At 44.8% G+C, this 12,553-nt stretch overlaps 1 protein-coding gene across 2 annotated transcripts in view; it reads right to left on the reverse strand.

Moving 5' to 3' along the window:
• Nucleotides 1–12,553, reverse strand: part of CLMN (calmin) — a 72,864-nt gene that overhangs the window by 45,502 nt on the left and 14,809 nt on the right. Inside the window, exon 1 of one of the 2 annotated variants that reach the window (XM_061348887.1) lies at nt 6,225–6,398. The exons of the other annotated variant lie outside the window; for it this stretch is intronic. The gene's annotated coding sequence lies outside the window, so the exon portion shown is untranslated. Of the gene's footprint in view, nt 1–6,224; nt 6,399–12,553 lie in introns of those variants that run through there. 2 annotated transcript variants of the gene reach the window in all.

Below are 12,553 nucleotides of genomic sequence, written 5' to 3' on the forward strand. Positions count from 1 at the left end.
AAAAAGTACTATGGATATACCTCAGGCTAAAAGGTGGATCTATCATTTGAGGCAAGGATGTGAAAACAAGGAAAATAATCTTAGAAGAGCTTTTGAAGACAAAGTTCCTCAAACTGGGGGAAAACACTGGAAAACAGATCATGGAAGAGTCTGCTGCTCACCTCCACTTATGAGTGAGTCCTCACTACTACAGGATGAAATGATGCAGCATCAGCCACAACCAATATTCTCTGAGGAGTAATCACACTGCAGTTGGCATTTTCTGGCTGTGGGAACAGAAGCCTGAAGGCAGAGTGCAGAGTGGGCACTGGGCTCAGACGCAGGTCTTGTTCTCTGGATCTCCAGAAAGACATTCCTAGGCACTTGTAACACTGCATTTAGTTCTGAGCAGGTGGTTCTGTAACATTCCTAAAACTAGGTGGCATAAAAAACACTTGGATTTCCTCCTTCAGGTGTTTGGTTTTGGTTTGTTTTTTTTTGTTTTGCTTTTGCTGTTTTTTGTTTTTTTTTTTAGGCTGGGCTATTTTCAGACAGAGAAAAGCAATTGTTTTAATGATTGGTAGTTACCCATTGGCTTTTTGCCAACCTTAGCATATTAATATTTTTTCAGGTCTCCTTTAGAATTGCCAACAGGCAAAGTTCAAGAACAGCACGAAAATACAGACTATGCAATTGCACATTGGGTCACTCTTCATGCAGTCACAGGCATGCTGGATGGAAGTGAACTCCGGAAGCCTGTATCATAGGATCACAGAATGGTTTTGATTGGAATGGACCTTAAAGATCATTTAGTTCCAACCCCCCTGCCATGGGCAGGGACACCTTGTACTAAACTAGGTTGCCCAAAACCCCATCCAGCCTTGTCTTTAACACTGCCAGGGATGGGGCAGCCATGAATTCACTGGGCAACCTTTGTCAGTGTCTCACTGCCATCATTGTGAAGAATTTCCTCCTAATATATAATCTAAATCTACCTTCTTTCAGTTTAAAGTCATTACCCCTTGTCCTATCACCACAGGCTCTCGTAAAAAGTCCCTCTCCAGATTTCTTGTAGGCACTGGAAGGCTGTTCTAAGATCTCCCTGGAGCTTTCTCTTCTCCAGGCTGAACAAGCTCAGCTGTCTCAGCCTGTTTTCATAGAAGAGGTGCTCCAGCTCCCTGATCATCTTCATGTCCCTCCTTTGGACTCACTCCAACAGGTCCAGATCCCTCTTTGTGCTGGGGGTTCCAGAGCTGAACACAGTACTTCAGGTGGGGGTCTCACCAGAGCAGAGGGGAGGGGGAGAATCCCCTCCCCTGACCTGCTGGTCACGCTCCTTTTGATGCAGCCCACGATACAGTTGGTTTCTGCGCTGCAAGCGCATGCTGCTGGCTCATATTAAGTTCTTCATCGACCAACACCCCCAGGTCCTTCTCTTCAGCACTGCTCTCAATCCATTCTCTGCCCAGCCTGCAATATGTTTTCCCAGGACATGCTCTAGTCATCTTACCATCTTTGTAGTCCCCCACTGGACCCTCTCCACAGCCCCCTTGACCTGGGGTGGGGGATAAAGCTGGAAACAGCACTCCAACTGTGGCCTCCCAGTAACCAAGCAGAAGCTCATGATAACTTCCCACAGTCTGGTGGCAGTGACCTTCTCAATGTAGTCTAGTAGAGCGTTTGCCTTATTCCCAGTCAGGGTGGACTGTTGGATCATAGAATCATAGAATAGTTAGGGTTGGAAAGGACCTTAAGATCATCAAGTTCCAACCCCCCTGCCATGGGCAGGGACACCTCGCTCTAAACCACATCACCCAAGGCCTCGTCCAACCTGGCCTTGAACCCTGCCAGGGATGGAGCATTCACAACCTCTCTGGGCAACCCATTCCAGTGCCTCACCACCCTAACAGGAAAGAATTTCCTCCTTATATCCAGTCTAAACTTCCCCTGTTTCAGTTTTAACCCGTTACCCCTTGTCCTGTCACTACAGTTCGCTAATGGAAGAGTCCTCCCCCTGCATCCGTATAGCCCCCTTCAGATACTGGAAGGCTGCTATGAGGTCTCCACACAGCCTTCTCTTCTCCAGGCTAAAAGGCCTCAACTTTCTCAGCCTATCTTCATATGGGAGGTGCTCCAGTCCCTTGATCATTCTCGTGGCCCTCCTCTGGACTTGTTCCAACAGATCCATGTCCTTTTTATGTTGAGGACACCAGAACTGCACACAATACTCCAGGTGAGGTCTCACAAGAGCGGAGTAAAGGGGCAGGATCACCTCCTTCGACCTGCTAGTCACAGTCCTCTTGATGCAGCCCAGGATACGATTGGCTTTCTGGGCTGCAAGCACACACTGCTGGCTCATGTTCATTTTCTCATCGACCAGCACCCCCAAGTCCTTATCCACAGGGCTGCTCTGAATCTCTTCTTTGCCCAGCCTCTAGCTGTGCCTCGGATTGCTCCAACCCAGGTATAGGACCTTGCACTTGGTTTGGTGGAACTTCATGAGGTTGGCATGGGCCCATCTGACAAGCATGTCGAGGTCCCTCTGGATGGCATTCCTTCCCTCCAGCGTACCAACCGAACCACACAGCTTGGTGTCATCGGCAAACTTGCTGAGGGCGCACTCAATCCCACTGCCCATGTCACCGACAAAGTGCTGAACAAGACCGGTCCCAACACCGATCCCTGAGGGACACCACTCATTACTGGTCTCTAGCTGGACACTGAGCCACTGACCACAACTCTTTGTGTGCGGCCATCCAGCCAGTTCTTTATCCACTGAGTGGTCCATTCATCAAATTGATGTCTCTCCAATTTAGAGACAAGGATGTCGTGTGGGACAGTGTCGAACGCTTTACACAAATCCAGGTAGATGACATCAACTGCTTTACCGCTGTCCATCAGTTCTGTAGCCCCATCATAGAAGGCCACCAAATTGGTGAGGCAGGATTTCCCCTTAGTGAAGCCATGCTGGCTGTCACCAAGCACCTTGTTGTTCTTCATGTGCCTTAGCATGCCTTCCAGGAGAATCTGCTCCAAGATTTTGCCAGGCACAGAGGCAAGACTGACTGGTCTGTAATTCCCTGGGTCATCCTTCTTGAAAATGGGGATTATATTTCCCTTTTTCCAGTCGTCGGGAACTTCACCTGGAAAAAGGGAAATAGCTCACAAGTTTCGTATCTACTGGCATCTTCGGGCATCCATGGCAATACCCACATCCATATCAGATGGGCTGCAAGCCATAGTCACCTCCCAGTCTTTACCAGTGCAAGCAATTGTTCTGGCCAAGGTACAGACGGCTTCACTTTTTCTTACTGTACTCCATGAGCTTCATGTTGGCCTAGTCCCCAGGTTTATCCCTCTGGATTTAGGTTCTCCCATTTGCCATGTCAGTTTCTCCCCCTAATTTAGTGCCACATTGATGTGCTGACATTTGGGGAAGGCACACTCTGTCTTCACCAGTCTGCTGATGAAAATGTCAAGCAATGTGGACTCCAGCACTGAGCCCTGGGTACTCTGTTCACTACGTGGTGCCAGTTGGATGAAAGCCCTTTGATCCCCTGGAGTCCAGCCAAAGGTGGTCCCATCAGTTTTCAACCCACCTAACAATCTGTTCCACAAGATTGTGCCTTCAGTATCAGAAAGGCCATTTCCCACTGTCAGAATGTGGCAGCTTTGAGTCTTTCCTACACTGTTAAGGATAAAATTATGCAGATGGAAGGAGAAGCTATGGTATCTCTGAATTAAACTTTTACACTTCAAAACAATCTGAGACTTCAGATTGCAGAGATCAGTGCTGAACTGTACCATGAATTCATCTGCACAAAAACAGCAGCCTGCGCGGCCTTTAGCATGCTGAAAAAGGATGATGATGTTCACAGATGAAACTGAGATCAAATAGAAATTCAGGTTGATTTTAGTCACAAATTGCAGGAATTGAGTAATTCCCAATGTCAACGACTGCAATTTAAGCTTTACTTCCAAAACCAAAGAACATCTTTCTCTTTACTGAGGCCTAACATTTAATGAGATCACGCTTTCAAGAAGATCACAGCACTTGTAAGAAGATATTTTGTAGCTTTCAGAGAAACCACTAAAAAGATTAAGTATCATGCCATCCAAAACTGAAGTAAAAAACAGTAGCAACAACACATCAAGGGTCTCCAGCGAGAACTGAGGGTTGAGACGAAGAAATTCCAATTTTGGGTGTACATACACAAATTAGCAATTAGGGGTAATTGCTTTCAGCTGCATTTTGCTGTTTAAAAAATAAATAATAACTTCTAATTATCACTAATTTAAGGACAGGTGAAAGCCCATACTGGTGCTGAGAGGAGACACACCTGACAGAAAACAGCTCCAGTAGTGTCAGCTAGAATGCTTCTGCCATGTTTCCAAACCAAAATTACAACAGCTTTAATCTCCCTTTTCTTCTCAGGCACTTCCTGCCCATTAATCTTTCCCTTTGCCCATGGTCAGCAAAGCTACAAAGAGGAAGAAACTCATTGCGCTTCCTACTGGTCTGCACATGCTGCCAGATTATCAGCCAGACACTACCCCTTGGTTATCTACCCATAGCCTCACGTAATGGCACAGGACCTGCCATGCTGATGTTAGCTGCACAACTGAAACTGGAATGGAAGCCTGTGAACCACACAGCCCTGTGATACGTGTTCTTCTGTGGCTACATGAAAACAGATAAAACATATCCAGACCTAAGATTAAAATGAGTTCACTGGAAGATTTCCTGGCCATTTCATGTAATCTGCCCTGACAGCATTTCCTGCCTTGAAATAAAAACTGTCCCCCTCTGGGCAGCCCTAGTTGTGTTCCTCCGCGCATAGTCATGCGAGGCAAGCCTGTGTGCAGGCTGCATGATGGGCAGGACAGCCACTCCTGTCTAGTTGTATCTACCTGTGTTACCAATAGGCAAACCAGTTAAGTGCCAGGCCAATGCTGGGGAAGAAGCTACTTGGCCATTACAGAAGTGTGGCTCTAATGGTCCTCCTGGGGTCAGTGAAGAGCCACATAGCCAAGGTAAGTTCATCTCATGAGTACCCTTCCCATTAACAATTCACAATCCAATACGCTTTGAAGCAATATTGTCAAAAGTTTACATACTCCAATACTCCACCCTGTAAAAGTGCATGCCTGTTACAGGCTTGAATGCATCAAGCTCATTAACTTACTCTAAATAAATTTGCTCCCAGCATCTGTTTAACCAAGCTGTAAAGCCCTCATGCAGGGTGGTTTAGCATGCATTTTCTGGACAGCAATAAGGCTGGATCAGACCTAAATACCAATCTGACCCAGAATCTCATCTGCAACAGTAGCCAATAGCACATATTTATCAACATACAGGACACAAGACAACAGGGACTGGTCCTCAGCTGAGTTTCAGATTACCAAACACCAGGCAAGTCAAAAAGCCCAAACCCCAAGGCAATGATGCATCTGTCCAACATGGCCAAGGCACGCCTATTTCTCTTAACTATATTCCCTCCTGCTGATTACTATAGTATGCCTTGGTTTTTCCACTCAGTCTAACCAGCATTTATATTTGGTCAAATGGGCAGCCCTCAGGAGGCAGCCTACATCGCGGGACCCACAGGAGTATTTCTGAAGTTCCCCAGCCCTGCTTCACTGAACAGGCACCGAGGCTCCCCGCTGGGGCTGGGACTCAGGTTAATTGCCCATTTTCCTTCACCATTCCTGCATACCTCTGGGCTCACTACGTGTCACCTTCACTAGCTGAGCTGAGCAGACTTAGGTCCCTGAAGTATAACTGCTTTGTATGGTTCATGTGGCTTCCTTAAAAAAAGGTCTAATAATTACACATGGCTTCCTTAAAAAAAAGGTCTAATAATTACTATTCTGAAGCCTCAACCGGGCATCCATATTCTTCAGATAGCGGGCAAGCTCAGAGATCTCATTTGATCCGTATTTCGTCTAACTCCTATTTCTACAGTATCAAGTTCAGAAATCTTTTATTAATAAAAAGCTAATCCCTTACAAGTCATTCCAAGGGGCTCAGAACAGAATTCAGTAATTTTTGTCACCAAAACTCCACAGCAAACAGAGATTTCACTGTAAACAGGATTTGCAATACGTTATTCAGACATTGTGATGCTTTGGGGGGCAGAGGAAGCCCCCACTTGTGACTATAACTTTCAGTTCAGCTCTGGGTAAAACATTAAACTTTTTTCACTCCCTCTAGTCTACTGATTTTGCAATGAACACACCCTTACCTGTTACAGACCATTGACAAAGATCCTTTTTTTTTGATTCCTTTCCCTCCCCCACGACATTTGGAGAAATCCTGAGAAGCTGTAACCATCCTCAAATACCACTGCCCCAGGTCCCCGTGTCCCAGGAGCTGGAGAAGGCAGAAAGGATGGTGTCCTCCACCGCAGCTGAGCAGGGGTGCAGGAAAACAGGAATTTCCCTTTAGGGATCAGCTGCAGAGAATTACCTGGTTGCTTAGAAACGTGAGATTAACTACAGCTCAGTAGTCTCCTTACTTCATACATGCACTGAAAGAAAGGCCATAAATTGGCTACCTGGGGTACTCGAGATGCAGAGCAACAGTGGGGTCGCCACACTGGGTCAGGCAGCAGGCACAGAGGGAAGATGAGTATTCTGCTCCCCTTCCCCCTTCTGGGCTGTGTGAGCTCTCTCTGGTTTGCAATGAAAAGTTTGCCCTTGCTGAGTTTCAGCCACCAGAATGTGGGTCAATGTCAATCACAAATCGACTGTGCCAGGATTTCAGCTCTGATGACAATCAGTTGAGGGAACGTAGTTAGGGCAAAGGAAATAAAACATCCGACCAGCAAGAGCAGCTGATATTTAAAGCAGATGATATTTTAAGCAAAAATTACATTAATTTCTGTGCCTCTCAGTAATGTTTTCTACATGAGCTGCCAAAACATCAGTGACTGGCAGCAATAAACACACTGCCTGTTTGCATCTTCCATACCTCAAGGAGTTGGAGAAAAAGCGTGATTAGAAACAGAGAAACCTAGCTACTGTTTTGCTTAACCACCCTCACATAACATGGAAGAAGGAAAAAATGATCTAGATAAAACAGATGTGGACTTAACCTCACACACTTTACAGTCAAACCAGTTTGACATGAAAAAGCATCATCACTAATGCAAACACAGGAGCACAGTCCACAGTGTGTGCTCAAGAGCTTTCAGGAAGTCTCTGCAAGAAGAATAATCCCCAAGCCTGACATAACACGTCAAAGGATAGGTGAACTGACATCTGCCTGTAAAGTAACAGAATTTGGAAAAAGATGCTAGGAAGTGTCCTTAATTTAGACTTTCATTCATTCACATTCAGAGATGTCAGCTCTCAGACACAGAGTGGGAGGGATATGCTGTGTAGCACGTACCCAATAACCTTCTGGACAAAAGCCAGCAGTGTGGTTATCATTATGGTGGATAGTTACTACAAGCTGAGGGTTAATTATTAGCAGAGCTTAAAATCAAAGAGAGTTTGATCCAGTCTGCACAGCTATACACACACACACTGAGCCACTACCCTAAAGCACTTCCGGTCTCTTTCCAGACAAGCTCAACATAGTTTAGCCATGTACAAGGTGACACACTATGCTAAGGTAGAAGTGACAGGGAGACCATAGCTAAGCGGCTCTTGAAAACAGTTAGCACCTATGTGAGTGGGTACTGTGGGTGCTTTCCACTGTTTTTTTTTGGCAATACCACTTCAGTGGTTGTTTAACAGTTAGCATCATTATAACAAAGTTACATTCTGAGTATTATCCAAGTTCTAGACACAAAAATTCTCTTTGACATGGGAGGAAGGACTAGAATTGCCTTCTGCCCCACACTTAGATGCTTTGCTATGAAAAGCGATGAGGTCTGCAAGGACAGGTTTGCAACTACCAGAGCTCTGACTTTGTTATTTAATGATATATTAATGATATTTGATGATACTTTATGACTACAGGCTGGTGGGATGGGGAAGAAGAGCCCAAGTGAACAAAGTATCAACATGGAAAAAAGACCAAAACCTGAAATCACCTGGCAAGGGCTTTCTTCAATTAACAGAAACTTAGAATTGGTAGAGTTACTTATTCTTTTCCACAGCAAAATGCTCTTTGGGCCTACTGGAAACATGAAAAACTAAGTCAGTAACTCTGCCTTGCTCCAGAGATGAACATCCCAAACATACCGAGGTTTTTTTTCACTTAGTTGCCCCATTAATTCAGTGTTAACCCGATTAACTCAATTCTAACAAACACAGTTTTACATGTCCATAAGCACTTGATATTTACACTGCATCAGGAAAGAAAACAAGGAACATGGGTAAGAAGACTGAATTTGGAATACATAGTGGCAAGGGGAAATCGACTCACTCATAACATTATGGATGGTGCACATGTGCAAACCTGAAGGTTCCTAAGGCAGACACAAGGAGCAAGAACTACATACAATTAATAGATGGATCACACCCTTGTATAAACAGAAAAAGGAAAGGAGCTTATGCCAGCAAAATATAATCAAAATGACCAGCCAAGCTGCCTCAACAAGGAAGAGTTTATGTACCATGTGGGGGGGAGGTGTCAGCTGAGAACACTCTGCTCTTTTATTTGTTCTCCTACCGTGTGTGGTGCCTAAATGCAGGCTGACGTGACCAGGAGATCCCAGGAGATCCCTGTGAGCAAGTAGGGTAACTTCCCTTTGGCAGAGAAGGATTAGAGTTTGCTGACTCTGTCAAAAGGAAATCGGGGACCTCTGCCTCCCCCCTGCCGCTCCTGCCATCCCGGTAGCAGCAGGGTTTACACTGCAATTTGTTGTGTTTACATTGCTGGCCCCGGATCTTTATCTGTGTCTGTGGTGTTACAGCAAAGGCAAGAAACGGAGCCTAATTCTCCCACAGCAAATGTAAGTCCTTTCCCAGCCCAACATTTACCATTTCATATTCCCACATACTGCAACCAACCATCAAAATCAAGGAAAAATAACAGCTCCAGAGGAAGTCTACACCACCAGCTGAGGAAGTCCAACTTCCAGACAGCTAGGGCTTAAGAGAGAGAAATGCCACCCATTAAGCCAAAATTGTAAAGAGAGTGTCAGGGGTCTTAGGAGACAGGGCAACTCAGTTCAGGAATCACATCCAGCCACTGCAAAGTGCCATGATTCAAGGTGTTTGCCATTAAGTCACAGCTATGAGAAACACAGACCTTTAATGAAGGCTAAGTCAACACAAGGGACCTTTCAGGTATGTAATACCAGCAGTTACAGTGAATGCAGATAGCAGTAGACTGTATTTTCATCAAGGAAACATTTGCCAAAATAGTTTTGAAGTGAGCAGCCCAAACAACCTCTCTACTGTTCAGACTGAAGCTCTCCCAAATGTGTTTTTTTTCATTAGTAAATTCAATCTTGCTTCAGTAAATTAAAGTACATTTCCACTTTGTTCTGCTAGCCATCACAAGGACAGAAAAGGCGAATTCAATGCTAACGCTGCTCCTGAGAGCATCTGATCCTGGAACAAGGTCAACAGCCTGGTAAGCGCATGGGAAACACCCAGGCATCTCCCAGCCTTCCCTCGTGCCCTCTCTGGAGTACTACTCCTTTCCATGCATAAATCAGCAAAGATAGGATGAATTTCAAATAGACCTCACCCTACACAGTCAAATAAGCTAGGGAAGATGTATGTATGATTTGTAATATTTACATTTCAAGCAAGGAAATTCCTGTTTTGATACATTATACATGCTGGAATTACCAACAAGCCTGGAAACTGCATAGGTTCACTTTATGCATTGCTTTTTACCATGGAACATTGCTCGGTGACTTTGTTCATGGACTAGGCAGACTTCAGAGAGCTCATGTTATGGCAGCTTGGCTAAACAATGTTCTACTTACAGTTTTAGTTTAATCCATCCATTTGCTACTTATCAAGGCCAAAATTTCGAATTTTGCAACTGCAGCCAGGCTGAGCCCTGACTGTGCTTTGTAGTTACTTGTCATTCTCAGTCAGCCAGTGCCGTAATCTTACTTATTTGTAGTCATGTTATTGAAGCAATGATGTATTTTCAAGGGAGTACTCTGTATAAATGAAAGAACATATTTTTTTTCCTCAAAGGTCACAAATTAGACAACAAAAGCAACATAAACAAGGCAATAAATAAGCTGGATTTATATAAATTAACATTAAAACTTGTTTGTTTCATAGTTTGCAGTCTGGAAAAATGACCACTTGCACTAGGCTGACTTCAGTGATTTCTGTTACTGAGCATGTCACCAAAAAGAAATCTGAGGTGAGGCAGGAGCTTTTATTAGGCCAAACAGGAGTTGGAAAAACACCAAAGCAACTTATCAGCCAGCCTAATAAAAGACATTACCTCTCCTTACAAACCTTGCCTTGCTGATGTCATGACAGCAACTTCACTGCCCAAATACTTCTCATCCTAACCATTAAATTTTACATTTAGTAGAAGTCCAAGAGCTGCCTCGGTTTATAATTGATTTTTGTAGCTAAACAAGATTTTCAGCGCAGAAAGGCAACAAAGGGATGGGAACACTGGTGCTGGAAAGAAAGCTTGTGCAATTTTACCAGCACAAGCATTGGATCTGTGAGTTCCTCCACCCCCACATGCTGCAATCCCAGCATCCACAGAGTATCCACAGCAGCAAACGATGGCCCTTGGGACCAAATTACCTCCCAGCTGACACTGCCTGGAATTACCATCACTGACGTGGGTGGGACTGTATCCCAAATAACTGATGCAAGAAACGAGCTGGCTCCCTCACAGCCATTCAGGATTCCTCAGGGACTCCTGAGAAGCAACAGCAAGCTCCTGAAGTGGCTGAAAGCCATTTTTCATTCCATATTCACTGTCACAGCACCGAATTAAGAGAGCATTTTCTATGAGGCTGGAGGAATTGTATGCCCTGGACCAGCAGATTAACAGGTAATAAGTATGGGGTAGTGTAGGACTACCCAGGAGAGTTCAGGGAAGCAGAATTTTCCCTGGAGCATCCTAAAGAAGGGAGAGGATTAATGAAGTGTTTCCAGGAACCAAGCACATTAAGGTATATAGCCCTGCCTTGCCAGCTGTACAGTAAGCATAGACACACACACACAGACATGTGTCCCTTTTTCAGCATACTTGTTATTAAAAAGAGCTCAGGCATCCTCAGTGAGACACAAACTTCTTTCCTAGCCTATTTTTGTTTAGAGTAGCCACACAGCTCCTCCTTACTGCCTCAAGGCAACAACAAATGCAAAAGTCAGAATTACACACAAATTAGCCTTAGCCCCGCTGCTCCGGCAGGGCAGGGCTCTGTGTTCAGCCTTTCCAGCTAAACTGCTTCTCTGTCTGCCTCTCCCAGCACAGCCTCCAGTGCCAGCAGCTGTGCCTAAACACAGCTCCACATGTATTGATCCTGGTACAAAGCACATGCTTGGCCTGACAGTATGAACTTGGAGGTCAGGGTCCTCTCTTCTGCAACCCTCCTGACTGCTCTGCATCCAGCTCCACTGCCAGGAGTTCAGCTTCAAACAGGCAGCAACAGACCTGTGTTGCTTAACAGCTTGTCTCCAATAAACTGCTAGCAGAGGAAAAAAGCATCCCTAGTTCAGTTTACATTTAACTATAACCACCTGAGGTAGAGTCACTTGTGTTCTGCAGAGAAACCATCATACCAGCATCCAAAGTGGCTTAAACAATCAACTTTTGGGGAAGTTAATTTGGATTAACTTTTGAGTTTATTCATGTTGACACACTCTACATTATTTCTTAGATGCTCCATATCAGAGTAGCCGTGGCCAGGTTCTTTGCACTCTGGTACCGTAAATAAACACTAAATCTGTGTTTCAGTGGTATCAGGCAGGCAGCAGCTGTTGCTGCTGAATGCCCAGCAGATTGCTCTTGCTCTCAGGACTCATAAGGGAAGTTACTGAATAGCCTGAAGATATTATTGTCTGGCAACAAGCATTTTCTTTCACAAATGCCACCTGAAAAAAAAAGAATTAAAAAAAGAGAAATAAGAGAAGGCATTCCTGTGCCCCTGATCTGGGCACTAAGCTGTCACATTTTTATGTGAGGGGAAAATAAGACATTACACAACCTTTTGAAAGATCCTGTTAGAGAAACGGAAGGCAGGATATAGAATTTAATGCATAATTCATGGCTTGTGAGAGCCTTGAGGGAAGACCATTCGGACTCACGAACTGCTTTGCTGAGAAGTAAGCCAGAAGCCGCAATAATGACTCTTACACCCAGGAAAATACACACATAAAGCTGTTGTAACATCCAGCTAGGGGCTTACACATCGCCCCTCTTACACAGATGTGCTGCTGGCCCATCTGACAACATGCCAACCAAGGACAAGTGCATGGGATATCAGGCTGATCCAAGGATCTGTATTTAATTCTGGTATGTATTTCTACATATTCAGGTTTTTAGGCTGCAGGCAGATATATTTATATAAATACACATGCTGTAGTCCTTGCAGGACCCTCACTGTGTACTCAGAGCCTTAGCACGCAGAATTGTGCACCTGAGACAGGCAGAGCTGAGCAGCTCCTCCACTGCAGTAGC

Source organism: Neopsephotus bourkii, unplaced genomic scaffold (assembly GCF_033783945.1).
Source record: "Neopsephotus bourkii isolate Nb327-2 ecotype Australia unplaced genomic scaffold, CSIRO-AGI_Nbou_v1 NB_372, whole genome shotgun sequence".
NCBI classification, from domain to species: Eukaryota; Metazoa; Chordata; class Aves; order Psittaciformes; family Psittacidae; genus Neopsephotus; species Neopsephotus bourkii.